A 25008-nucleotide genomic window follows, 5' to 3' on the forward strand; every position below is an offset into this window, starting at 1 on the left:
CATGGCTTACCATGCTCCTGGCTTGTTCTGAGACTTCCCAGGTTTCTCCTCACATTTCACCCCAGCGGAGAAAACTTTCCTGACCACGAAATTAATATAACTGTCCCACACCCCTGACTCCTTTCCCCCTGTCCGGCTTTGTAGCACTTAGGACAGTGCCTGGCTCATACGAGGTGTTCACTAAGTAGTAAGCAGTTCTTTTTTAATTGAAATTTACTATTTCTTGAAGACAGCATCTCCCCAAATGATATGCAACCTAAAATGTAATTCTACTTTCCACATGAGAACAAGAAGTGGGCAATGGCTTTCAAAGTGCTCTGTTTTATCTACTCAAGGCCTGGACTGCACAAATCAAATCAATGAATTATAATATAGAACTCTGGGTACTTCCTAATCTCATAACCTGTCCTACTCATGCTCCTGCCCCAAATGTACCTATCTTTTTATGAGATATATTGTATACAGGAGAATCCAGCACCAGGCAACTCATTGCAAAGTAGTTTTTAAATGAACGAAGCTGATTTCACTATACAGCTTGCTATATCATTCATTTGTTGAATTATCTGTTATATTGTGTTACTTATCTTTACAATTCAAATTACCTATAGTCCTAGACATTGTAGAGTTTTTGTTTGTTTGTTGTTTGTTTGCTTTAAGCAGCTATGACACACAGGAATGAAGAGAGCAAAATTCCCAAAAGTCAAATAAAAAATCGCCTGGGAATGGAATGATTTGGCTTGGGTCCACGTAATGACTCCCGCCCTCCAAAAAAACCTGTTGGTCTGCTAATGTGTTAATTAAACAATGTTTAAACTTTTAACATAAGAAATAACCACTTCAGTTTATTGCATTCACAGTATTGACAGCTTTTGTTCCGCTCAAACTGCCTGTTTGACCCAATATACAGGCAGCGATAAAATGAGAGGATGTTTTAAATAGCAAGAAGCCCACATCTCAGCCCTTAGTTAATTATCTGGGAAGCTCATGATGACCATGATGTTTCCCCTCAATGGTGGAGTCTTCCGGGCTCCGGTAGGCCTACTTAACCTGGTGTGAGCGCTGCAAACCACAACACTGAGACAGTAAAACCAGAACTCCTTCCCTTTATGGAGGCGGGCTTTAAAGAACTGGAAAGGTGTCTGAAAAGAATGAAACATTTTACATAAAAGTCCAGTGTCTAGAACCTCAAACCCCCTGTTCTCTGTGAAAGAAAGCAGATGCAAAAGAACACATGTTGTATGGTTCCGTTAATATGAAATATCCAAAAAGGCAAATTATTGAGACAGAAAGTAGATTAGAGGTTGTCTAGGGCTGGTGGTGAGAATGGGGAATGAGTGTAAATGGGCACAAAGCTTCTTATGAGGATGATGGAAATGTTATAGAATTAGATTGAGGTGATTAGATGGTATGACTGTAAACACACTAAAATTCATTGGATCACGTATTAATACCCCTTGAGTTTCATGGCATGGATATCGCATCTTAATAAAGCTGATTTAAGAAATGAATGAGAAAAAAAGTCCGGTATCTATAAAAGCCTATAACTTACCGGGGGGGAAGGTACTAAAAGAAAATGGTGCCGTCTCAGGGTTCCTCATGCACATTATGGTTTCTGTTCTCCCCACTCCTGTGCATTCATGATGAGCCATGAGAGGGTCACAGGGGTTTCAAGCGCAGCACAGGTAAAAGCATGAACAGGTAAAAAGCTGTGGGTCCAATAGGGGTAGACCTCAGGGCAGGTCACTTTAACGCACTCCCTGGTTTTCAGTTTCCTTGTCTGTAAACAGAAATACTGATAGTACCTACCTCATAGGGTTGTTATAAATACTAAATACAATATTTGAAAAATGTTTAAAGTGTCGGACACTTCCTAAGTGTTTGCTATTATCATTATCCCTTTAGTCTCTTCCAGTGTGCAGTATATAGTTTTCTGTGTATGCCAAGATATGAGAAAAATCGGGAAGCACTGCACATGAATCAAACGACACACACATCAAACTGCATTATGTCTGAATCATTTCCTATGACAAGTCATCTCGTATAGTAAGTGGCAATTGTATTATTCAATATATGTGATCATGTATGAGAAAAAAATTAGTTGGCTACAGAAAAAGATTTTTTCCAAAAATAAGAAGGTTGAAGCTCACTTAGAAACACATTCCTAAGGATCTACTGAACTCATATTTTCATTATAATCTAGTAAGATTGAACAGTATAAAAGTACTTTGTCTACTCAATTGTCAGGGCCAAAGTAGAATTAGGTTGGGTTTTTTAGGGTGTCTTAAAAATACTGTATTTTTTTCCGTGCAATGAAGTGCACCCAGCAGGGATCCAAACGATATGTGCAGCGACAAAACACAATTAAAAGCTTTTTAATGAAGGCACTGTAAACAGCATTTTACTTCTGCAGTAGAATATTTCAAATACAAAATTAGCAAGCCCCAGAGACTGGGATTTCTGCTACAGGAGAGATGAAAGGTTAACTGTTTAAAAAGGAAAGAATATGTTTGACATACTTTATTTGGAAAATAAAAGGGTTTCCTAATAAAAGCAGAGCCCCACTTGATGCGCCTAATGCTCCTTCAGTGTTTGCATATACAACCGAGTAATTAGAAAGCCCCACTCCAAAAAAACACACAAGTGAATACAAAGCTATTGCAGACATCGGTCCCTTGTTTACCAGGCTTGCTGGAGGCCCCTGGAGGTCACTGTGATTGACAGGATTTTGGTGCTGGTAGGAGGATTGATAATGCACACACATTTCTTGAGATGAGAGCTCCCAAGTCCTGACCATGCTTAATAGAAGGGCAGCTACTATGGAGAACAATGTAGCAGGCAAAGCCTGGGGGACTACTGGGCAGAAGGATGTTCAAGGATTGCAAATGACATTCCCAGTCAATTAGCACCCATTGGGAAGCTGAGGTACACTATGCCAAAAAAAGAAAACTAAAAATTCCCAGGGCAAGGATCTTCCTTTGCCAAAGGCAAGGCACCCTGTAGCCATTTCCATTAGGTACACTTCAGTAACCCCAGCTCCCAAAAGCATCCTTCTGAGCTGCTGAAGCTCAACTCATTTCAGAAAAGCAACACTGGTTTCTATAACGTATGGCAATGTTATTTTCATTAGGCATGTCTGAAAGGCAAAACAAAAAACAAACCCCACAACTTTAAGTCACAAAGCCAACTTTATCTCCTTGTCATACTTGAATTCCTAGAAACTCAATGAAAAGTACTTTCTCTATTTCCAGTCATTGAGAGCTACAATGTTAATTATTCCCAAAGTTCTTACCCTCGAAGATCCCTGTGACCCAAATTTAACAAGAACATCCAGCCTATTCTATTGGATATAATGATGTTTGGGATATATGGTTACAGAGAATGAATCTATTTCCATGATACGTTATTAAATTAGTTTAATAAATGTACCTTCAACCAAGGAAGATGTCATTCTTTAAGGTATACAAAGACAGTCGCCAGAGAACTTGTGTTTTCCTATCACTGTGCTAGACTTCTGCTTCTTAATGAGACCACCTACTGGCTGCTGCCCACGCAAATTTTCAAACTATCAAAAAAAAACCCTCATTCTAAAAGTCAAAGCCTGGTGAGCAGAATCATCGTCCAGCTGCTGATCCTGCTTTACAGAACATCAATTAAAACTACAGAAGTATATATGCTGAAGTGTAAAGTTTTACAAAATTGGAAATTTACCTTTTCATGATTCTTTCAGCCCCCTCAAAAAACACAGTCATTCCTTGAGGGAAAGGAATAAAAATAATCTTTTCTTGACAAGGTCACACCAGGTTTTTCCTAGCTTAATCCTTTTGGAAAACTTCTCACTTAATCCACTTCATCCTGTAGAAACCCCTGTTCAGAGTTTCTATATGATATTGAAACAATAAACAGACATGTAGGGTGTCCAACTTCTAAGGGAAATATATACAGAGGTTTTTTTTTTTTTTAAAGGAATGTTTTCTCTTCCAAAAAAAAAAAAAGTTTTCTTTCTTTGGGTCGTTGAGTGACGCGCTCCCCTTAAAAAACACACGTTGCAGAAAAATATAAAATCAGACAACTAGCCGAACACCATAAATAAAGCAAGTATTTTAAAGACAATTCAATTTTTTTTTAATGCAACTTGGCTTAAGTGAATTTATGTTAATATTTTCACTTGCAAAATAATTTTAAGAGGCTTGTTAAAGCATTTTCATTCTGAGACCCTCAAAACTGAAACTCAATCTTTGAAGGAAAGCTTCCTTTCTCCTTTGAACTATTAAGCACTGCTCTGGCTGCTGGAGGTGTGATGAAGTGCACGCCACAGCGACAAAGCCCAGTGACTCACTTTCCCATTCTCTCCCGATTTCTCATTCATAGCTTTGTTTCCCGTCTTAAAAAGGGGGAAACGACCCTCCATTCATTCACCACAAGGTCCACAGAACCATTTCAGGGCTTATGGGGACAGTGTGTCACCAGGACAACTGAAATAAACACGAAAGACAGATGTGAAGGCCAGAATTCTTCAAAGGCAAGAGGGTTTGACACTTCATAAATCACTGTGTCACTCTGGTATAACAAAAGCTGGTCTCATGTACTGTACCCGAGGCTTTCTCTCTCTCTGTACTTGCTGGTGCAGTCTGTTTGCATACCACATCTGGCTTGTCACTAAAAGCTTTATAAATGCAACAAATCAATGAGAGTGATAAAAAGGCGAGGTCTTTGTTCTTAATACAATAAAGGCCTGTTAAAAAAGAATCCAGGTAACCCATTACTAAAAAATTCAAAATACTAAAATCGTCTCAAGTATGAAATGAAAATACTTCAAATTTGAATATACATATATGTATTTGTGTGTGTGTGTGTGTGTGTGTGTATATGCATATATATATGATAAGTTTTATGGTCTCAGTTATCTGGCTACTTTTAGTGTGTACTCTGCTACTCTCAAGACAATAGGCCCAAAATACTGAGCATCTATTGGTACCTGTATTCCGGTTAGCCCAAATCAACTATTCTGTCTTTTGTCTGGTAGGCAGAGGAAAACTCCTACTGAATTTTAAAAAACTCAGTAAATGTCTGTGAGACTGAATAATTCTGCCATCTTAAGACTTTCCTCTGAACAGGCAACACAGTACCCTTCAAACTGTAATTAGCAAGTTCTCAGGACTATGTGAGATCATGTGCGAGGTACCAGTCAGGTCTGCCTAAAGCAGAGTGAATTGATAGTAATGACTAGAGATCACAATGTTTTTGCTGTTTCTTTTAATAAATTATCTTTACAGTGATAGCTCAGGGGAGTTAGTAGTTCTTTATACCCTGGTCACATAATCATATACAATTTTTACATGAATCATATTGAATAACACACCCATTTTATTTATTTCCAAGCCTCAGCCTTCTTAAACTTGTCTATATATATTAATTATCATGTAACTGTAATATGATTTGAATCTAAGTGGAAAATGAACTTATGCCATTTTCTCATTAGACCTATATATTGCTTTACACTCTCTTGTTCTGTTACAAGAGTAGGCAAAACACCCTCATGTGGCAGAAAGGCACCTATCAATAACTAGAATGCAGCAGTGGTTCCCAATGTTTTCAAGAATGAAAACTCCTACATGAAAGTAGCATTTCTTTTATCTGAACACGAAAAAATGCAAAATGACAAAAACCACTCTAAGTGCAGTAATATTTTTATACAAATTTCTATTTTCCTAAGCCCAACAGCATGCATATATGTCTCAACAATCATGCACATATATGCACATACTTCAGAGTCCACCATCAAATTTTGTGATGCAAGGGGATGTAAAAGACCCCCTGGAAATACCCACAGGTCAACCAGGACTCTATACTCCTCAAACAACCTAGTCCCATGTCTCTTTCTCATTTTTCTGGTCTCAGTTCAAATATTACCACCTCAGAGTTATCACCTGCCCCATGCCATTTTAGTAGCTCTCCTCCATCTCCTCTTCTCTATCATATCTCTAGTTTTTATTTCCTTTATTTGTTGTTCACATCACCATCATATCCAATTGTCTTGTTTATTCATTTATTGGAAGGTTGTCCGTATTCCCCCCGCCGTCACATGAAGCTTCATGAGAGCAGGAACCCTGCCTTGCTGACAGAAGGTCATTCCCAACACCTAAAGCTCACCGAATTTAAAGACCACTTAATTTCCACTGATACAGATTCTGTAAGATAAAGAGGCAAAATGGCTTAATTTACCGAGTTAATGTTTCTAAGCTCCATTACTACTGATAAAACAAAAAAAATTCACAATGGCAAGTTTTTATACAGCCTGAATGAACAAAATTGTGTTTCTTGTTGTTGGTGGTTTTTTTCTTGGCTTGTTTTTTCCTTTTGAAATGTTTTACACATGCCCAATCCCTCTGGAAGGGCAGTTACCTTATTATTATCTGGAGTTAGGAAACAACCGTGGTATCAATCAGTTATGAAATGTGTGTGTCCCCCACCCTTTTTTTAGAAATAGTCTCAGATACTCATCTTGTTTGTCTTCCATTTGTTTAAGCACAAAACAATCTAAGATGTGTTTAAGGCTTCTGCTCTCCTACTGCTTTGCAGTAGGCACGCTGCTCGCAAATGCGCCTGGCCCTTTGTGTGAATACCCAAAAGGCTCCATCACTCAAAAGCACTAGTTCGCAAGGGGGACCAGCAGGTGGAGGGCAAAAGAATCAGCAATGAGTCTGTGCCTCCTGCCCACTAAGAAGCAACAAAGTGGCATAAAGAGAGGATTATGGTTCTAGGCACATTCAGTCTGACCAAAAGGCTCTATCCTTAACAGAGGATGCAGAGATCATATTCAGTGCCCACATGCTACAAGCCTGCTGTAATGCGCAGAAGGTTGAAGTGCACTTATCTGTCATCCCTTCCCTTTATTTCTTTATAGAAAAAAAATCCCTTTGTAATAAAAAATGAGAGTCCCCTTCTCTTTATGCAAATGAGTGATGCATGGGTGCTTTCACGTTTGGTTGGTAGGGAAGAATGACAACAGGTAGTAGCAGGGACTGTGGATTACTATTGGCAATTAACAAGAGCAGATACATCTCCTTTCTTCCAATTCTTTTCACTCTCCTAATAGGAAGTAATTAAATTGTGTGGCAATTGAAAGTAACAGTCGCTTTCTGAATATCTTTAAGGTAGTGCAAGAAAGACATTTAAAGGTTCTATTTCAAGGTTTGGATCTTGAAAACCAATCTGTTGGGCTCTTCTGTTTGGTAGTTCATCAACCAAAATAATAGTTTAACCTCTTCCTGCCCACATCAATCCTTACTGTAGTTGAGGTCACTGAGCCATGCACACACTCTAACTGAAATTTACCATGAGTGACTCTTTAACTTGAAATTATTCACCTATGTTCCTGGCAGAGCAGATTTGTGAGCACAAAATGCATTCGAGGTAACATACGGCCATTCTTGGCACCATTTGTGCCAGTAGGAACAATTACTCACTAGGTGGGAAGGGATGTTAATAATGGCAAAACACTGTTGTTTGCCTAGTCACAGAAAAAGGCCCCCAGCACAGGTTGAGTGAGTCACAGCAGAGCAGAAAGGGCCTGGAAGTAAGCAAGTGTCTAAGGACCTTAACGCAACAACGGCTTAAAGTAGGTGAAAAACAGAAGGCATTCTGTATTATTTACACATCATCTATTCCAATAATGTAAATATAACTAAATGCACACCTAATGATATTGAAGATATAGTGAAGATAGGGAAGAACTCTGAAGTTATTTGCTTCATTAAAAGCCTAGGTTTTTATACATGAGATACAGTCAAACATCATAATTTAATCCAAGGAGAGATAACTACCTTGATATCCTCTCAGGCCTGTGGTGCACCGACAGAAAATCCCTCAGTGCAGAGGGACTTCTGTTTTACCTGTATCCATCTATCTTTGCCTATAGTTAGTAATGCCACTGACGTCTTTAATAACTGTTGGAATAGTTGCTTCATACTCATGAAATTTCACCCTAGAAATTTCAACTGTAGTAAATAAATTTATAAAAAGTAGTAGCAAGTGAGCTCATGGTTTTAATTATAGCCGTACTGTTAACACAGATTAGGCACATATACACATTGCACTTCTGAATTACACTTATTACTCTTAGAGTATTTGCACAGCCTCAGAGAGAACGGTCTGAGCTTTGGAGTCTGAGGCGCCCTAAAGGAGTTTTCTTTCATATCCAACATTGCCTGAGGGACCAGAAAATTTACCTCTCTGAGCCTCTGTTTCTTGTGAAAAAAATGAAGATAATTATAGTAAACTTGCAAGGGTTGTGCGATTATTGAGATTATGAGATTAACCAGGTAATGTATGGAAGGAAGCACAGTGTGTATACCATATTCTCAATTTATGTTGCTTTCTTATCTCCTTGTTCCCTAATTCATATGTTAATGTGGATATTTCAAGCTTTTTTTTGTTTTTTGTTTTTGTTTTTTTAGCAATGAGCACCTCACTTAAATTTGAACTTGAAGCAATAGGAAGGTCTCTGTTTTTCCTAAAACCTATTTCTAAATTTTCTTGCAAAGCTTTCATTTAGCTAGCAAATTTATATTGCCCTACAGATGTTTATGAGGGACATGCAAAAGGTTCAGAAACTGCCCCCCAAAATGAAAAGAAGACATGATGATGCCATTTTGCTTATAGCCATCAATTGAGGATCATGGAAAAACAAAAACAGAAATTTATTATTTAGTTTATGCAGGAAGTTAAAAGGATAAAGACCTTGACATCATTCTAGAATAATTCTAGAATGTAGATTCTAGAATTTAGAATGGCACTGCTTTTTGCACTAACAGATTTCACCTAGAAGATTCAAAGACTAAGACGAGAAGCCTGATTCTGGTTCTAGATCATGGGTCTACAGTCAGAGTTGCATTTTCTCTGCATCAGTTCATTCCAATATGCGGTTTACACAGAAACATTCTTCCTGAAGCTAGGACTGGGCTTTACATGGGATTTCTGTTCACCCTGACAGGAGAAAGCAAACTAGTCCAGACTTGGCTGGGTCTGAACATGGACATACTGCCATGGGTTACTCTGCTGTATTCCACAAGGCAAAAGGGATATGAGTTCTGCCTTTCTAGAATTCATCTTTATATGTGCTTTTATAGTTAATCATGGAATATAAATAGATTGTCTGATTAAATAGTTTCCCAAGTGAAAAGTGTATAGAGTGGAGTAGAACAGGATTTACTTATGAAAGTGAAAGTACATTCTTTTATTCTAACAACTAAATTAATGGAGTAGCAAGTCATCCCAAGATCAGGAAAGAAAATTCCTAAATAATAAGATGTTATGGTAAAAAGGGGCATATGTGAATAAACTGTGAAATGCAATGTGAAATTTTAGTTTCTTCAATTATAGTAGTAACAATAGTTTAGAATGCCAGGAAAATACTGCCAAGCCTATTTGTAGAAAAGTCTACAAATTATGACAAGATGGTTTAAATGGAAAAGAAAGGGACTCTACCTATGCTGGTCTTTTAATATAATGACTATAGGTACCACGTGGAGTTACATTTTTTATATAGAATAATCAACTACATTAATTAGAACATGACAGATTTCTACTTTATTTTTCTCCTGGGTAAATCAGGAGAAAATACTTTTGTGTTGGGAAAAATTATTTGTGTCTTTTTTGCCCTCTAAGTTTATGGCCTATAATAAATATGGCCTTATATTTTGTCTAAAAGCCAACAAACCCAAATATCCCGCATTTCTTGTTTTGTTTGCAAATTGGCCAATCAGATAAACTTTATTTTCTTTTAAAATGCCTATTTAAGATTCTCCTAGATTGATGTTATGTGTTGAGAAATGGGATGAAGGAAAATAGTAACAATCCTAATAATACTATATTGATAAAATTAATTTACCTTTTCAGGGTATTCTCAAGTACACATTTTATTTCATATGCACAACGACCATATGTGGCAGATCGGGAAGTTTATATATTAATAACCTCATTTAATACATGGGGAAACTAAGGTGGAAAATGGGAACGGATATGAGGAAGGTCAGGTAATGACTGACAATGACCAGGTCAGGCAGCAGGTTGGACCCCTGGGCCTTCTCTCCCCATTCTTAGAATGTGAAAAATGCCACAACTTTCTCCTCGAAAAGTGAATGTTGTTCAGAACATTCTCCACAGGTATTATTTCAGAAACCAGGAAATACAATGATTTGCAGGAAACAAAGCCTGGAAGATAGACAGATGAGAGGAAATAGTGTTGTCACTGTTAACGCAAAATCATTATCTCTAAATTGACACAGAGCTGGTCATTTACAGAAAGTGCAGAGGAAGCTACTCTTTACTTTAGTCATCTGTAAAATGGGACTATTAATACCCACCTTGCTTATCTCACAGGATGGCGGGGACAACTGATTGGGGTGACACAGGGAAATATCCTTCTTCATCCACAGAGTTCCTAACAAAACTAAGCCAGAAACAGGACCTCTGGTCCTTGCTCTATGTGACGTTAGTTATTACACAAAAAATAACAATGGCTTTTACCAAGCTACAGACACACAGGTTACTCATGATTAGGAAACAGTGTTTTGTTTTGTTGCTAGTAGTACAATCCTCATCAATTTAATTTACTCAGAGCGTCTCCTAAGTGCACTTAAAACTCCATAACGCTAAAAGAAAAAAAATGTAAAATTCAGAATTTAATAAAAATGAAGGATGAAACTTGTTGGACTAAATTAAACTACAGCAGTCTTATGTATGTAATATGAGTCTAAAGTAATAGTCTCAAAAAAGAAACCCTCTAGCTAACTTCCATTCACTTGCATTCTTGGTTGTATTAATAGTTCATTAATTTTCTATTTCTATCTTCTCACAGCTGTAATGTTCTTCCTAAATACAACAATAAAAACCATTTGAGAAATTAAATGTTTAGCATTTCTCCCAGCGATGTCATTATAGTCAAAAGAATTACAAATGAAATTTAATATTTTAATTCTATCAGACACATCAACTTAGGTTTAAGAAAGTTACCCTATCATATATAATAAATTATTACAGACAGATAGATAGGTATGTTTTAGGCTTTTTAAACTGTGGATCAGGACCCCTTAGTGGGTAGTAGCTTATTTTTCTAAATAGAACTGAACAGAACACATCACAGTTATTACATACGGTAAAGGAAGTATTCTTTTGTGAATTTTTTATTTCAATTACATGCGTATATTTGTGTACATGTGTTTTCTCGACCATTATAGAACCAATTTCTTACTATAGGTCGTTGTAAAAAAAGACTTTAAGAAACACTATCTAGTACAATTACGTAGTTTTCTGTGTTTTTTTCTTTTTTTTTTCTTTTGTAAAGGTTGTTCAATGTTCAAGTTATTTTGGCTTTCTCAACAATTACTTTAGATCAGCTACTGATCCCACTATTGGTAGACATATGATTGGTATGAAAAACTAGTCTGAAACATCGAGTTGTTGGAATGAATGGGGTCTTTCAAATCATCTAATCCAATGTACTCTGTTTACAGGTGAGGAAACAGAAGTCCTGGGTGCTGAGGATGCCCCAGAATCAGGTTTGTTGCTGTCTGTACTAGACTCAGTTTATGTGCCAGGCCAGATAAACTCTGGCTGCCACCACTAACTGCACCACAGCCCAAGGCAACCAGCCGCCTGGAAGATGAGCCCGCCATGCTCAGGCACAGTCCAGACGGTGCCCTCAGAGGCTCTGGCTTCCCCAGAAGCAAAATACAGGCAGCAGGACTGGAAATGCATGGGATTTTGACCAGTGAGAGACAGGAAAAGGCAGAGATCCTGTAGGTAAACTGCTTGTCTTTTGTTTCTCTGATGAATTGGTCCAAGGAAGAGAGTTTTTGAAACACAGCCTCTCTGGAGCCATTCCATGTGGCCAAATGCCTACTTCTGTTTTGTCCTGAAGCGATAGCTGGCTTAGTAACACATCCCCTTTTACTGCTCTCCCACCTTGCCTGCCTCCCCCTCCCCCCTCTCTCGCTTTCCTAGAATTGCAAGCTCAAGCATCCCCCTCCCCCAACAAGGTGTTAGCACCTAAGTTATTGCTTCACACTCTGCGTTCTAGAGAGCCCAAGTTAAGACGCTGTCCTATATACAAATGAAGATTCCAGTATTCATTAGTAACATAGATATTAAGAAAATAGAAGTTTTAGGTATTTATATATAGGATCGCCTTATGTGTTTTCCCATCAAGAAGGTTTCTAGGTAAGTGCAAATTTTCTATCTTTGGTGTTAAACGAGGGTTAGGATTATGAGAATCTCACTCATGTTCTAGCTTTGATTAAGTCAGTTGTAATAATCATGATAAATTAGATTCTGAAACAATAACAACCAAGCCCCACAGTTCAGTGGCCTAAAACAATAAAGATCTATTTCTTGCTCATAATGTATGCCCATTTCGAGTCAGCCAGTGGCTTGGCTCCTCGTAATCACTCAGGGTCCAGGTAGACAGACAGATACCATCTTCAGAGCCACTCCTGGTCATGCCAGAGGCGGAAAAGAGTATGGATAGTACAGCGAAACACATACGGCTTCTTAAAGCTCCTACCTAGAAGTGACATGGGTCACTTTCACTCCCACTCGGTTGACCCCAGCTAGCCACGTAGTCACATCAAATTTCAAGTGGGTGGGGAAGTGCAATTCAACTATATGTCTGGAAAGTAAGAGAACCAAAACCTTTCTAAAAAGCCCAAATGACTACCACAGAGAGTGTACAGTAAAAGTTGTCTCTATTATAGGAACATTTTGTTCTTGGCCTCTAATCCACTGACTTGATGTGCTTTCAAATGGCCTATGCAATATATTGGGAAATATGAGAAGTTAGCTTAAAAGCCAAGTTAACATACAAAATTTAACACAGATATCAAGACAGAGTAAAAAGAGAGACGAAGTTAGAGATCTGGGCTCAAATCCAGGTTATGCCACTTGCTAATATCATGGACTCAGGTAAGTCACCTAATGTCTCCTACTCTGGTTCCCACATCTGTAAAGGGGAGACAATATCCATCTTGTAGGTTTGTCGTGAAAATGAGAGAAAATGTATGATACTGTTCCACATGGGGCTGGCATACCCAGTCGGTGGCTCTGATAAAAGGCAGCTGGCACTGATGGTGGTTTACCAGGAGCTGTGCATTGCCTGTCCTGTACAGAAGCACTCAGGTGTGTTCGCATTTGCTTTTGCCATATTTGTATAGATATTTGTATAGGGGCACCACTTTATGAAGAGTTTTAAAAATTAAATTTGTTAATGAGTGAAAGCTGTGAAAGAGGATACATGTAATATCCGACAAGATGCTGTTTAATAAAGGTATTTTTTAAAAATCCTCCTGCACTAAGGTTCAAAAAAGGGAACTACACAAGAGCCAGAAGAGCGGTGAGTCTCTATCTTAACCAAAGTTTATGTGAATTAGTCTGAGGGATTTCGATTAACTGTCATCTCACCATGAACCAGTAAGACAGGGCTGTGCCCTAAGCCCCAGGTTATCTTAACCACTGGAATCGAAACCTAGAGTTCAGATCAAGCGATCTAACCTTTACCTTATACCTTAGACAGCAGGACCATATGCTACTGCAGTGCTCAGGACATCCCATTTCCCGCCACCCCAATAAACCTCTACTGACAAATGAAGGGAGGCAGACAGGATGCTGGGGCTACAGAAAATATGACAGATGAGGAGTGGCTGCAAAAATTAGGGATGATTAGGCTGGAAGAGAATCTGTCTCAAGAAACACAATGCTCCCCTTCCGATACCTGAAGGGTTGTCATACAGAACAGATCTTTCTCTGTACTTCTCTAGAGAACAGGAGGATGAAGCACTAGGAATTACCCCTTGGCTATTGGTGAGATCACGGCTAAGCAGAGGCCAGATGCAGACCTGCTGAGGATACGGTTGCTATTTCAAGTGGGTAGGGGCTGGAGCTTAGGACGTCTAATGTGCTTTATTTCCAACCCTAAGAATCTATCAGCCTTTGGACATGTTGTACTTGTTCTAAATAGGCATCCTCTCCTTTCCTTTTTAATAAAGACATTATAAAAATAATAATGTAATGTGCAGGAATTCATTTACACTGCTTATGCTACAGAAATCTTGATTTAGTAGATACCCCTTCAGGTTACGATTTCTGCTGCTGGCTGCAATATAATAAAGATGCTGACAGTTGTGAATTACTTTACTGAGTTCTACAAATCATCAACTGCAATGGTAAATAGGAGAGAAAAAAAAGGTAAAGCAGGTGGCTAGGTCAACAGGGGTAGTGTCTTGCCTTTTTGGCATAATTTAAGACCCTCTGCAAATGATGGCGAATAGATGCCTCTTCTGAGAAAGAAGAGAAAGTATATATGGCTTTAAGTTTCAGGACATACGTAGAGGTTAATGGAAAATGGGAACGGCTTTGTTTTATGGGCCCTACTGAAGATGGATGACAGGGTAGATGGGCAAGAGGAATTATTTCTTATCTAGAAAAAGCTGAGGTTAAGAGATGAGGCAATGGCGTGTGAACGCTGCCCGGGACAATTATTAGTGGAGAGCCCTGACTAAAGGTGAATGGCCTGCTGGGAGATGGGAGACATGTGATAGGTGAAGTCAGTCTTGCCCTGAGGCCATGACCTCATTAATAGTTAAACAGCAGCACTGAAAATTAATGACCCACACCTGACTGCCCAGTGAAATGGCACTCCTCTTCACAACCGTCCGGAAATCTTCACATGCACATTCCAGCAGGGAGTATGGCCGCCATGGCTGCAGCAATCCCTGTGGGAATTAGCTGGATTAAATGAACGGTGGCTGGACAGATGAAGAAATAGCCACCATCCGGCCTCCACGATGCAACGTGGGATAGAAGCAGCCTGGAGTTTCTAAAAAGTGGAGATTGACCATATTGAAGGTATTTAGCAAGGAAAAACCATGAGCGGTCCTCTGTCAGAACTGGATGTGTGGACTGAATGGCACTATCTGAGAAAGGAAGCCTGGACACCACAGTGACCTCCACCCCATCTGCCATATGGCTGTCTGACAAAAGCGATCCGTCAAGCTTCCTGGTTGCCAAATACGCTGGCTGGCTTTAAATCACCAGGTGGAGGGAAGAACATCTTTAAAAGAGCAATTTAAACAACCTCCTAATTTTAAATGAGAAGACTTTTCTTCTCCCCAACAACGAGTTCACCTAAGGTGTTCCGTTCATACCACCTTTAAGGTCTGAGAAAGCAAAGACCGCCCCCACCCAGTCTCCAGGTTGCCTTTCTGCTTTGTGCACAGGTTTTTGAAAATAGAGTCCAATAAATTCCATGCATGACAGCTTACTGCAGTTAAAGAGGGAGCTCCTGAGATGCACCTTTTTATTTATTGGGGTTGGGGAAGGGAGGTGGTAATGTTTCCTGTATTGGATGCCTTATACTTTGCAGACCTTTGGGGACTCATCTCTGCTGAATTCTTTAACAGCTGAGATGACAGGGATGTCCATTACCCAAATGGACAGCACTCTCTATTGATCAGGCCTCCACTTAGCCATCTCATTTGTCATCCTATTGTCTCTCATCTTCCCTGCTCTCCATGGGGAGGGGGAATCTTTTTTCAGGCGTTAGAGAGTTAATCTACATTCCAGGCACAACTGAGCAATTACAACATATAATGAGCAGAACACTTCAGCGCTTTACCTACAGAGAAGCCTGAACTGGACCTCTCCCTATCTCCCCTTCCCAGGCCATAGGAAGTTAAAGAAGTAATCCAGTCCTGGAAAAGCCCAGAAGAATAACTATAATACTCTTCAAACCTTAGCTGTGTCAAGTGCTTGCTTTGCCTCTATTTCTGCTTTCGGAAACTCATTTTCAAAGATAAAAAAGGAATATTACAGGAAGAAAGCCCAAATCCCAACAAAACAAAGGAAGGTCTACCTAATCTTGCCAGTTAATCATTTGGGGAAAGTCTTGCTCTGCATCTAATTAGATCTACGCAGTTAAACATCCGTCAAGAACTCTCGTATAAAGAGTATGTTTTATGTAGTTCTCGTATGAGGAATTAAATTGGGTATGTGGAAAGCAATGTTGATCCATTTAATGGACTCCCCCCAAATACGCGTATATATCAGCATCCTTGTCACGGAGCTGGACAGCTTCTTTATCCTTTCGCCAAAATGCAATAACAGAAATAATTAAACATCTTTCAGACCTGCACTGCACAGTCATTAGGCAACTGTCAATGACTGGAACCGCCGTCAGAGCCTGAATCGCACTTTACCCTGGCTTTTCTAGCCATTTCTATTCGGAAGGCTTTCCATATCCAGATTTCCCCTGAGAACCAGTTTATGATGCTATAAAGACTGTCAACCAGAGGCAGGAGCTCCCCAACACCTGAGCCACACACAGAACTATCAAATATCATTTAATTGCTAGATGACACTGTGTGTCTGGGCTTGAATTCTGATCTCCAAATATTATCCACACAACTTTCTTCAGAGATAAGATTATGATAACAGCAGATAAAACTAATTAAACCTGGGAGCAGTGAACACTTCAAGATCTTGACTTTCACCATAAATAGTTTGAGGCTATATAAACTGTAAGAGATTTGATGCTATCTTCCTTTTCTAAGAAACATTATTTGAGGCTTCTTTCCTTTTGTGTTTGTGATTATTTCCACTTGAACACATGAGCTAAGAGACAGCAACACATACAATTGGCATGCGCTGTTAATTACTTTTACATTTAGTGTTGAAGAGCAAATGACAAAGAGTATAAATGCAGTTCATTTTTAATACATAACGCTAGTTGTGCTTTCATTGATAAACTCAAGCACGCTATCATAAATACACTCAGCACAATTTTTTCCTTTTCACATTTCAGAGGCTTACTACTTTCTAGCTGACAAGATTCTACTAGGGTCTCTAGCTGTTTGTACACATCTTATGTCTGCTTTGTGATATGTTTGCAGCGCCAAAGCCAAAACACCAGGAGGAAGTGCCAAACCTTAACCCCAAGTTACTTCTGGTAAGCCACAGATAAGGAAAACAGCACTGAATCGGGGTGAAATTAACAGTGTTTGTGAGCTCCCCAGAAAGCTTATCAATATCTAACAGCTAAACAGAATACTAGGAAATTTATCAACCAAATGATGTTCTAAAGGCAAACAAAATTAATAGAAAGGGGAGTAGTATAGCTTCAAAGGGAGCCTGATTCTATACAGCATGACGTTCTTTCATGAAAAAAAAAATAAAATAAAAGCATAATGAAAGTTTGTCACTATGGAAAATACTCAATTTTCTTTGTAAAAATGACTTTCTATACTTTTCATGAAAAAATATGATATACCCTCCTCCATGTATGCTTTTCTCAGAAAAAGGGACAAAAATATTAGGACCTATTTATTTCATTTAGCTCTTTGTCATACCTGGGGTATAAATAGAGGGTCATAACCTGTATTGTCCAAGAGAAAGGGGGGCATAGCAGAATACCACTACATAGAGGTGGGTAGGTAGGTAGACAGAGGCCTGCAGACCTAGAAAGCAAAAATAAGTGTCACATGTACCAAGTGAACAATGACTATTTGTAGATACAGGAGAAAAGAGACTGGAGGGTTTATGACCCTACCTAACAAACCATACAGTGTGCAGTTTAAAAAGTCAGTTATTTACCAGTAATATCAGATGATAAAGAGTACTGAAAAACTTTCATGTAATCATCTTATTTGGGCCTGATTGCATCCTTATTAAAATTATGATGACCCTAAAGAACAAATACAGAACAAATGGAGTCAGGAGTAAAATTTTAAAATTCGTAGAAAATAAAACTGATTAGTTAAATTATGATTAAGTTTGAAAAGAAAAAATGTACTGATCTTTATTATATGAAAGAAGGAATATTTTATAGAGAGCTGAAGCTAGGCATTGTTAAATTTAGGGTAAAGTATCGAGTTCTCACAAAGCAGCATTAAATAATTTTTACTACCTATAAGGAGGAATTTCCAGATTTGGAAAAGTCATATGCAAAGAATGCATTATCTGGTCCATTTTCTTACTCAATGACCATTATCTTTTGAGGTCCTTTTGAACTAAAGAGGTAGCAATTAATTTTTGTCATGAAGATCATCCTGATCATTACTCACAATTAATATTTACAGAACAACCACTGTGGGCAAGGTCTAGAGGAAATGCTAGCTAGCATCCCTTGTTTTGAAAAGAGCTAGAATTCCTCACCCACCATCTAGTCTACACTTCCTATTTCATCCTCTAAAAAGCATTTCCTTACTCTTTCAAGCCACACTGCACCCTGTCTTCTCCTCTACTTCCATCGCATCTTCTACATTCCCTCTCCCTACTAGCCAAACACTTGTCAACGGCAGGGACCACTGCTTGAGCAAGTTTGCACACTTAGCGCAGCGCACCTCATAACAGAGGAGGTAGTCACTGACCTTCTAACACGAGACAGCATTTCAGCTCTCCTTGTTCTAGTTCTTATACAACATCCCTACTGCAACATCCCTACTGCCAGAGAAGCAGCTAAATTTAGTAAGACATTAAATGATAGCACATGGAAATCTTCAACTATTCTGCTCATTCAATACCATTTACCTGTAGCAACAATGGGCTTTCCATCTACACACACACACACACACACACACACACACAAACCAACAAATCCTAATTGGGACAGAGGCCAAGATACTAAATTTTTCTAGGCAACTCAGGTGATTGGAATGCGTAACTAGGGTAGAAAAATACTGGCAAAGCGTTATAACTTCTTTCAAATCCTTTCCTTCATTTCCTACCACGAGCCATGCAACTGCATCTTTATATTGCCTGTGCTCATGTACATTGCTAATAAAAATTATCCAATATTTAAAATTTTCCTCCCAAGCACACCTTAAACACGGTTTATAATCTATTATTTCTAATGAAGGGTCAACATACCAACCTTGAAATGAATAGACAGCATGCCCAAATTCTTAAGTCAGAAAGCATTTCATATTAATATGTAAAAATATGTAAAATGGAAGCTCAGAAATCTTCCAATCAGCCTGCTAATATATCAGGGGGAAAAATACTTTTTTTCAGCACTATGTACCTGCCATGATTCTCAGTTTGGAGATAGAGAAAACACAGATAGTTTCTTCAAGGAGCTTATAATCAGTATGATAAAGATTTTTTTGGTAAAGTTAACAAGCAACAACAATTTTTTTCCATTAGTGTGTTGGTTTACGATTTTAAAACATTTGCTCATCCGTAATCTTATTTAATCTTCATGATAATTCTATGAGAGATTTTTCAGAGGACAAAACTTAGGTTCAGAGAGGTAGAGTGATTTGTTCAGCTCACACAGTTATTAGGTAAAAGAGTCACGGCAAACCAAATTTCTGAATGCTTTCCCCTAAATCCAGGGGCAAACATTACGCTAATTACTGTCTGTATGCAAAAGGATTAAATTGTGGTCCTGAGACCTCGAAGGAGGCTGCAATCTGGTTATGGAAGACAGCCCGATACACACGGATGATCAGAATATACTTTAGTATTTGCAAATACTAAAATGATGGGGGAGAGTCAGCCGTACTCCAGGGTTACAAAGAAGGAGCAGATGGAGATTTAGAAAGGTGGAGAAGGCTCTTTTATAGGGTTGGACACTGGGCTTAGTCTTAAAAGGATGGGTAAAGCTACATAAAGAAGGGAGGCAGAAGCTCTACAGATAATGTGTCTCATTACAATCAATTTGGAAAGTTCAGGCTAAAAATAATTCCACAAAGTATGCATCAATTTTCATTTACTATATAATTTGAGGCCAAGAAAATGTCACCACTTATAGTCAAATTTAGTCCAATATAAGGGAGGCATCTGTACTCGTCTCTCAGACTTATCCATTCAAATCCATTTTCTTAAAGAAAAAAATAATGAATTAATCATTGAGGTATTTACTGAGCCTCTCTACTATGTGTAGAGTACTATACTTACCACTCTGAGAAGAAGTACTGTCTTTACTCTGTAATAGTTTACAATCTCACTGAGCACAGACACAAAATGTTAGATGCTCAAATCAAGTATCAGGTGACTAAAGAAAATAATAATGGTCAGACCAGTAAGTGCAATAAATGTTAGAGGAGCGAGATTTAGATGAACTGGACGCTGGGATGGTAGTTAAGAGAACAAGCAAAGGTGACAGGGATGGGGTGAAGAAAATGTATTCAGTCATCTCATCTGATGGACTGTATAGGGTCTACTCTGTGTAGGAACTGTGTAAGACCGGAGATAAATATTTTACCAAAACATAGAGCAGGCATAGAAGGTTCAAGAAGAGATGAAATCATCACTCTATGCTATGTTCATAATTCTGTATTCCATCAGGAAAGGCCTGACACAGTGGCCATGACATCATAGCAGCATCTGGGTCTGTGTGTAGGGATTAAGGGGAGAATGCGCACTTTTCTATTAGTAGTTCCTTTGAGGCACTCAGCATTTGTCTTTTGTTAAGGCTGCCTTCTTTTGATATGGTTTCTGCATTACTGGCTTACACAATTAACAACTGCATACCTGGGAACAACAGCCACTGTGACAACACTCACACAGAATGTGCACTGGTATCCTAACGCAAAGGCAGACTTTAAAATCCCATTCACGCCCGGAAAGGTCATACCATACCAACATGTCTTTGGAAGCTGCTTGGAAGGTACTGGCTTCTTTGAATGCGGCCCTGATCATTTTCTCAGCAAGATAATCCTGCCTTCATGCCTGGACTGTTTTAAGGCCACATGTGCTAATTTAATTTACGGTGTTAAGAAGAGCTGCACCATTTGTGAGGGTTGTGGCATGGGAAGGGCTACCCCCAGCTTTGTATCCACAAGGAATCCCCCTGCTCCTCTGAACACGAGAGAAGACAGAGCAATGGAAAACACTAACCAAACTCTGACCGCAGCCTGGCTGCTGGTAATGTACTTAATCCATGACCACCACAGGCATGGAGACTAAGCTCGGAAGGGAAGTGAGATTTAACGGAGAAGACTTGGAATCACCTGACTTTGAAAGCTCTGAAAGGGATTCAAGCCAGTCAGCATACCATTGGAAGAAAACTCTGGTTAAAAGGACAAAGGCCGGGAGGGACATCACTGAAAGGCGTTAGTGCCAGAGCTGCAGGTCAGAAGAGGCTTCTGGATGTGGTTTTCGAAATCACACCTTAGCCAATGGCTTCCTGCCTCAGACTACACATAGCGATTGTTAAGGTGTTAAGTCTGCCTTTCACGAAGAAACGCCCATCAGCTTTTCTTTAGCCATGGACTATTTGTTCTGGATGATTCTGAGAGGGCGAGGGAATGCTAACTCCTAAAACAGATGACCTGACAGATAGACGGACTCAAGGGAGGCCAGGATCTCTCCTGGGGCTAAAGTGGGCGAGGAGGCAAGTCAAAAAGCAGACAAGAAATCTATGTAATTTTACTAACAATTGTCACCCCAATAAATTAAAAATAAATTAAAAAAAAAAAGCAGACAAGAACAACACAAAGAGCAGGCTACTCTTTAGGCTTTATAAACACACATAAGTATGCCTATGACTAAAATACAGAGTCAAGACAAAAGAAGCACAATGGATTTATTTTAATGTATAATCTAAAACCAGATTGAGAAAGCATGACAAAACCCATTTATGTAAGTTTGCTACTATAAAAAGAATCCGATTCTCTCACATATCTAAGAAAGGAGAAGTCTTATTGAAACGAAAATGATGTCACTGAAGAAAGTTGATTATACACAACCTTTTTGCCCTAACTTGATGAAAACATCATTGCAAAGACTATGAGCAGACTGAAGACATACTGCAAGTGTATAATACACATGAAAATGCACCCCCTTATCACTGAAGTCACCAAAGATGTGAGAAGTTAGTCATTTTTGCTATAAATAATTAAAGCTAATGAAAAGATCACTCAGTACTTTCAGACGCTTTAAGACTATAAATCTGTAAGAGCTTTATTAAAAGCAATTAGACAATATACCTTCAAAATCTTCAAATGTTAATAGATCTTGACCAAAAAAAGTCTAATTTCCAGGAGTCTATCCTAAGGAAATCATTAAAATATGGATGAAGATTTCTGTTTAAAAGTTTTAATTAAAAAAAAAAAGAAACTTTATAAAGATTTTATTTTTCTTTTTCCTCAATAATTTACTGGGCTTGAGGTTGAGTTTCCTGCTTTAATCTGTGTGTGTTGGTGTGTGTGTGTGTGTGTGTGTGTGTGTGTGTGTAAAAACAGTTATAATATTAGTGAGAAAAATTAAGTCACATAATTCTATCATATGTAGACAGAAAGAATACTGAAAGTTAACGCACCGAAACTCTAACAGCAATTATCTATGGATTCCTATTTTACTTGTAACTCATTATAATTTTACAAATGTTACAAATGATAAGTATTATAATCAGAAAAGTGTAATCAAAGTCTACAACTGCAAAAGTAGCAATAAAAAATTACCAAAGCTACTCCATGAATTATTTATGAAGGAATACCAAAAATATTGGATTACAGCTGATATGGTCAATTTTCTCTGACTCATATAACATGGACCTGAAACTTGTATTGGTTTATAGATTGTACAGAAAGGGCCAGATGGTTATATCTGATCTTTTGTGTACACACACACACACACACACACACACACACACACACAAGCACACCTCAACCTCAAGCCCTATAAACTGTAATGAGAAAAAAGAAATAATTTTCTAAGTAGCCAGAAGCCAACTCTATAGATTTTGTACTTGATAAGAGGATAAGGAAACAATTAGAGCTATCTTTCAGGAACCTGACTGAATTACATGGGGAATTTTCATGGCTCACCTGTAGAAACAGGCCAGCCAACATTTTAATTTTTCCTCTCTGACCTACTGATATCTTAAGACACCTAAATTATTTTTTTATTGTAAGTGTTTGGTAGATAGACTACAGTTTTACTTCATATATATATATATATGTTTGTTACAGTTATATGTTTGTTACAATATACAGCAAACATCCTTTAAAGTCACATATTCTCAAGCAGATGACATAAAAAATTAACGCTGAAAATTCTTCAAGAAAAATCATCTAAGAAAATGCTGACATTCTATTAAAATCTGATTATTTGCAACCTTTCTCTTTCCCATATACTCAAAGAGTTGAGCACACAATGGAGATCACACTAAGGAAAAATATACATTGTCACAGAATGTATTCTTAAATCTGGCCTGGTTTAAAAGTTTTTCATGTCATAAGACTGCTTATAAAACGTTAAAGTCTCAAAGAACAAGAAATAAGAGCCCCCCCTGCCCCCAAAACTGCACAGAAAGGAAATTGCCAAAGAGATCATAAAGCAAACTCAGATAAGAGCTCCATTTTCTCTAGTCTTACGGGCACACGGAGAATTTCCTGTGGGCAAGGACAAGTACACCTGGTGTCAAATTAGTAAAAGATGGCAACGAGAGGATGTAGTTACTTAGGGTCTGTTCTTTGAAACTAAAAATGATGAACTCTGATTTCCAAGTATAATGAGTCTGCTGCTTGCACGCAGGCTGCTCATAAACTACCTTTTCACTTTCCTTTTTAAATCTGTGTTCTTGTGGGATAAGGGCAGGGGTGGGGGTGGAGATGGGGGTAGGAGGGTGGAGGTGGAGGTGGGAGATACAGGGTCATGCCTTCTCCGTTGGGAAATATGACGAATGTTTGTACTGGAAGGAGAAGGAAATCACTCACCTAGTCATCAGCCAGCCTGACTCATGTCTCTCTGGATTTTAGAACACCACGTATCTAGAAACGCTGGTTGGTATTTAAAGAGATTTCTATCAGCTTTCACAACATCTGAGCCATGAATGTGCTTCTAACCTCACTTGTAATAAATATTAGTTCACTTATTGAAAAGTGGTTTTAATCACCTCAGAAGAAGTAAAGTAGTAAACAGGCTTGCCTCACTCACAGCCTAACAGGAAGCACGTTCGTGACTTCGTTCTGTCTGTCCCGAATGGCGAGACTCAAATGCTCAGAGGTCAGATGGACTGTCACAAGTGAAAAATCAAAGCGATGGTGTGATAGGTGTGATACCAGCCCACTTCTGTACTTCAACCTATTGCTTCACAGCCTGGCAGCACCAGGAACCAGTGCGCCCGAGAGCTGGATGAGGCCGGCGGGGAGGCACCCAAAGGCCTGCCAAGCCCTTCCTGGGCAGGGCTGCCCGGCAGAGCTGCACAACACTTGGCACGTGTGATGCACATTCCCGGAGCCTCTACTCGGAGAAAAGCCCAATTCACCTTTCACCTATCAGTCTGAAAGAACACAGTAGAAGGAAAAAGAAATTGAGGACTCCAGGTTAAGAGAGAGAGAGAGAGAGAGAGAGAGAGAGAGAGAGAGAGAGAGATTTCAAAGTAATTTCTTCAAAGGCCCTTTTATATGTCTTTTAAGGAAAAATTTGAATTTAAGTGACACTGTCAATCATTTGCTTTTTCAAATATGACAGTGCTGTTCTAACCCTAACTCTTTCTCGTGGCTTGATGGAAATGGGGGGGCGGGGGAGTTATTTTCCATACCCAGAAATTCACACAAGGAATATCTCGGCAGGGGCAAGTAATTACAATGTTTTATTTTCGGTGTTCTTTTTAACTTAGCTCTTTTTCATTTACTTATGATTAAACAAACTTTTACATAGAGAGCGTGCAAATTTTTCTGAGGCTATCATTTGGGAATACCACAGACTAAAAGAAGGAAAGAACACAGATTGAAGAGAGAGTAACAAAATGGTGAATACTCCTAAGTATAACTAAACATTGTTTCTTATGACTTCCAACTTTTCAGAAGCTATGAAGCCAAAATGTAAACCACCACGATAAATTTCATATCCTAAATGTGCTATCCTTTCTGAGATTATTACTTAGGTTTTAATATTTGTTTCGAAAATGGGATTAAAAATGCCTACCGAATAAGCATTCTGTGCATTCCACAGATTCAGAAAATTAAAACAAAAATCAAAAGGTACAGGGAGGCAGCTCTGGCTCCCTAA

At 38.7% G+C, this 25008-nt stretch overlaps 1 protein-coding gene across 2 annotated transcripts in view; it reads right to left on the bottom strand.

Moving 5' to 3' along the window:
- EFNA5 (ephrin A5) overlaps positions 1–25008 on the bottom strand; it is a 270379-nt gene that overhangs the window by 126317 nt on the left and 119054 nt on the right. The window lies entirely within an intron of this gene.

The sequence above is a fragment of the Rhinolophus ferrumequinum genome, chromosome 7, assembly GCF_004115265.2.
Source record: "Rhinolophus ferrumequinum isolate MPI-CBG mRhiFer1 chromosome 7, mRhiFer1_v1.p, whole genome shotgun sequence".
Lineage (NCBI taxonomy): Eukaryota > Metazoa > Chordata > Mammalia > Chiroptera > Rhinolophidae > Rhinolophus > Rhinolophus ferrumequinum.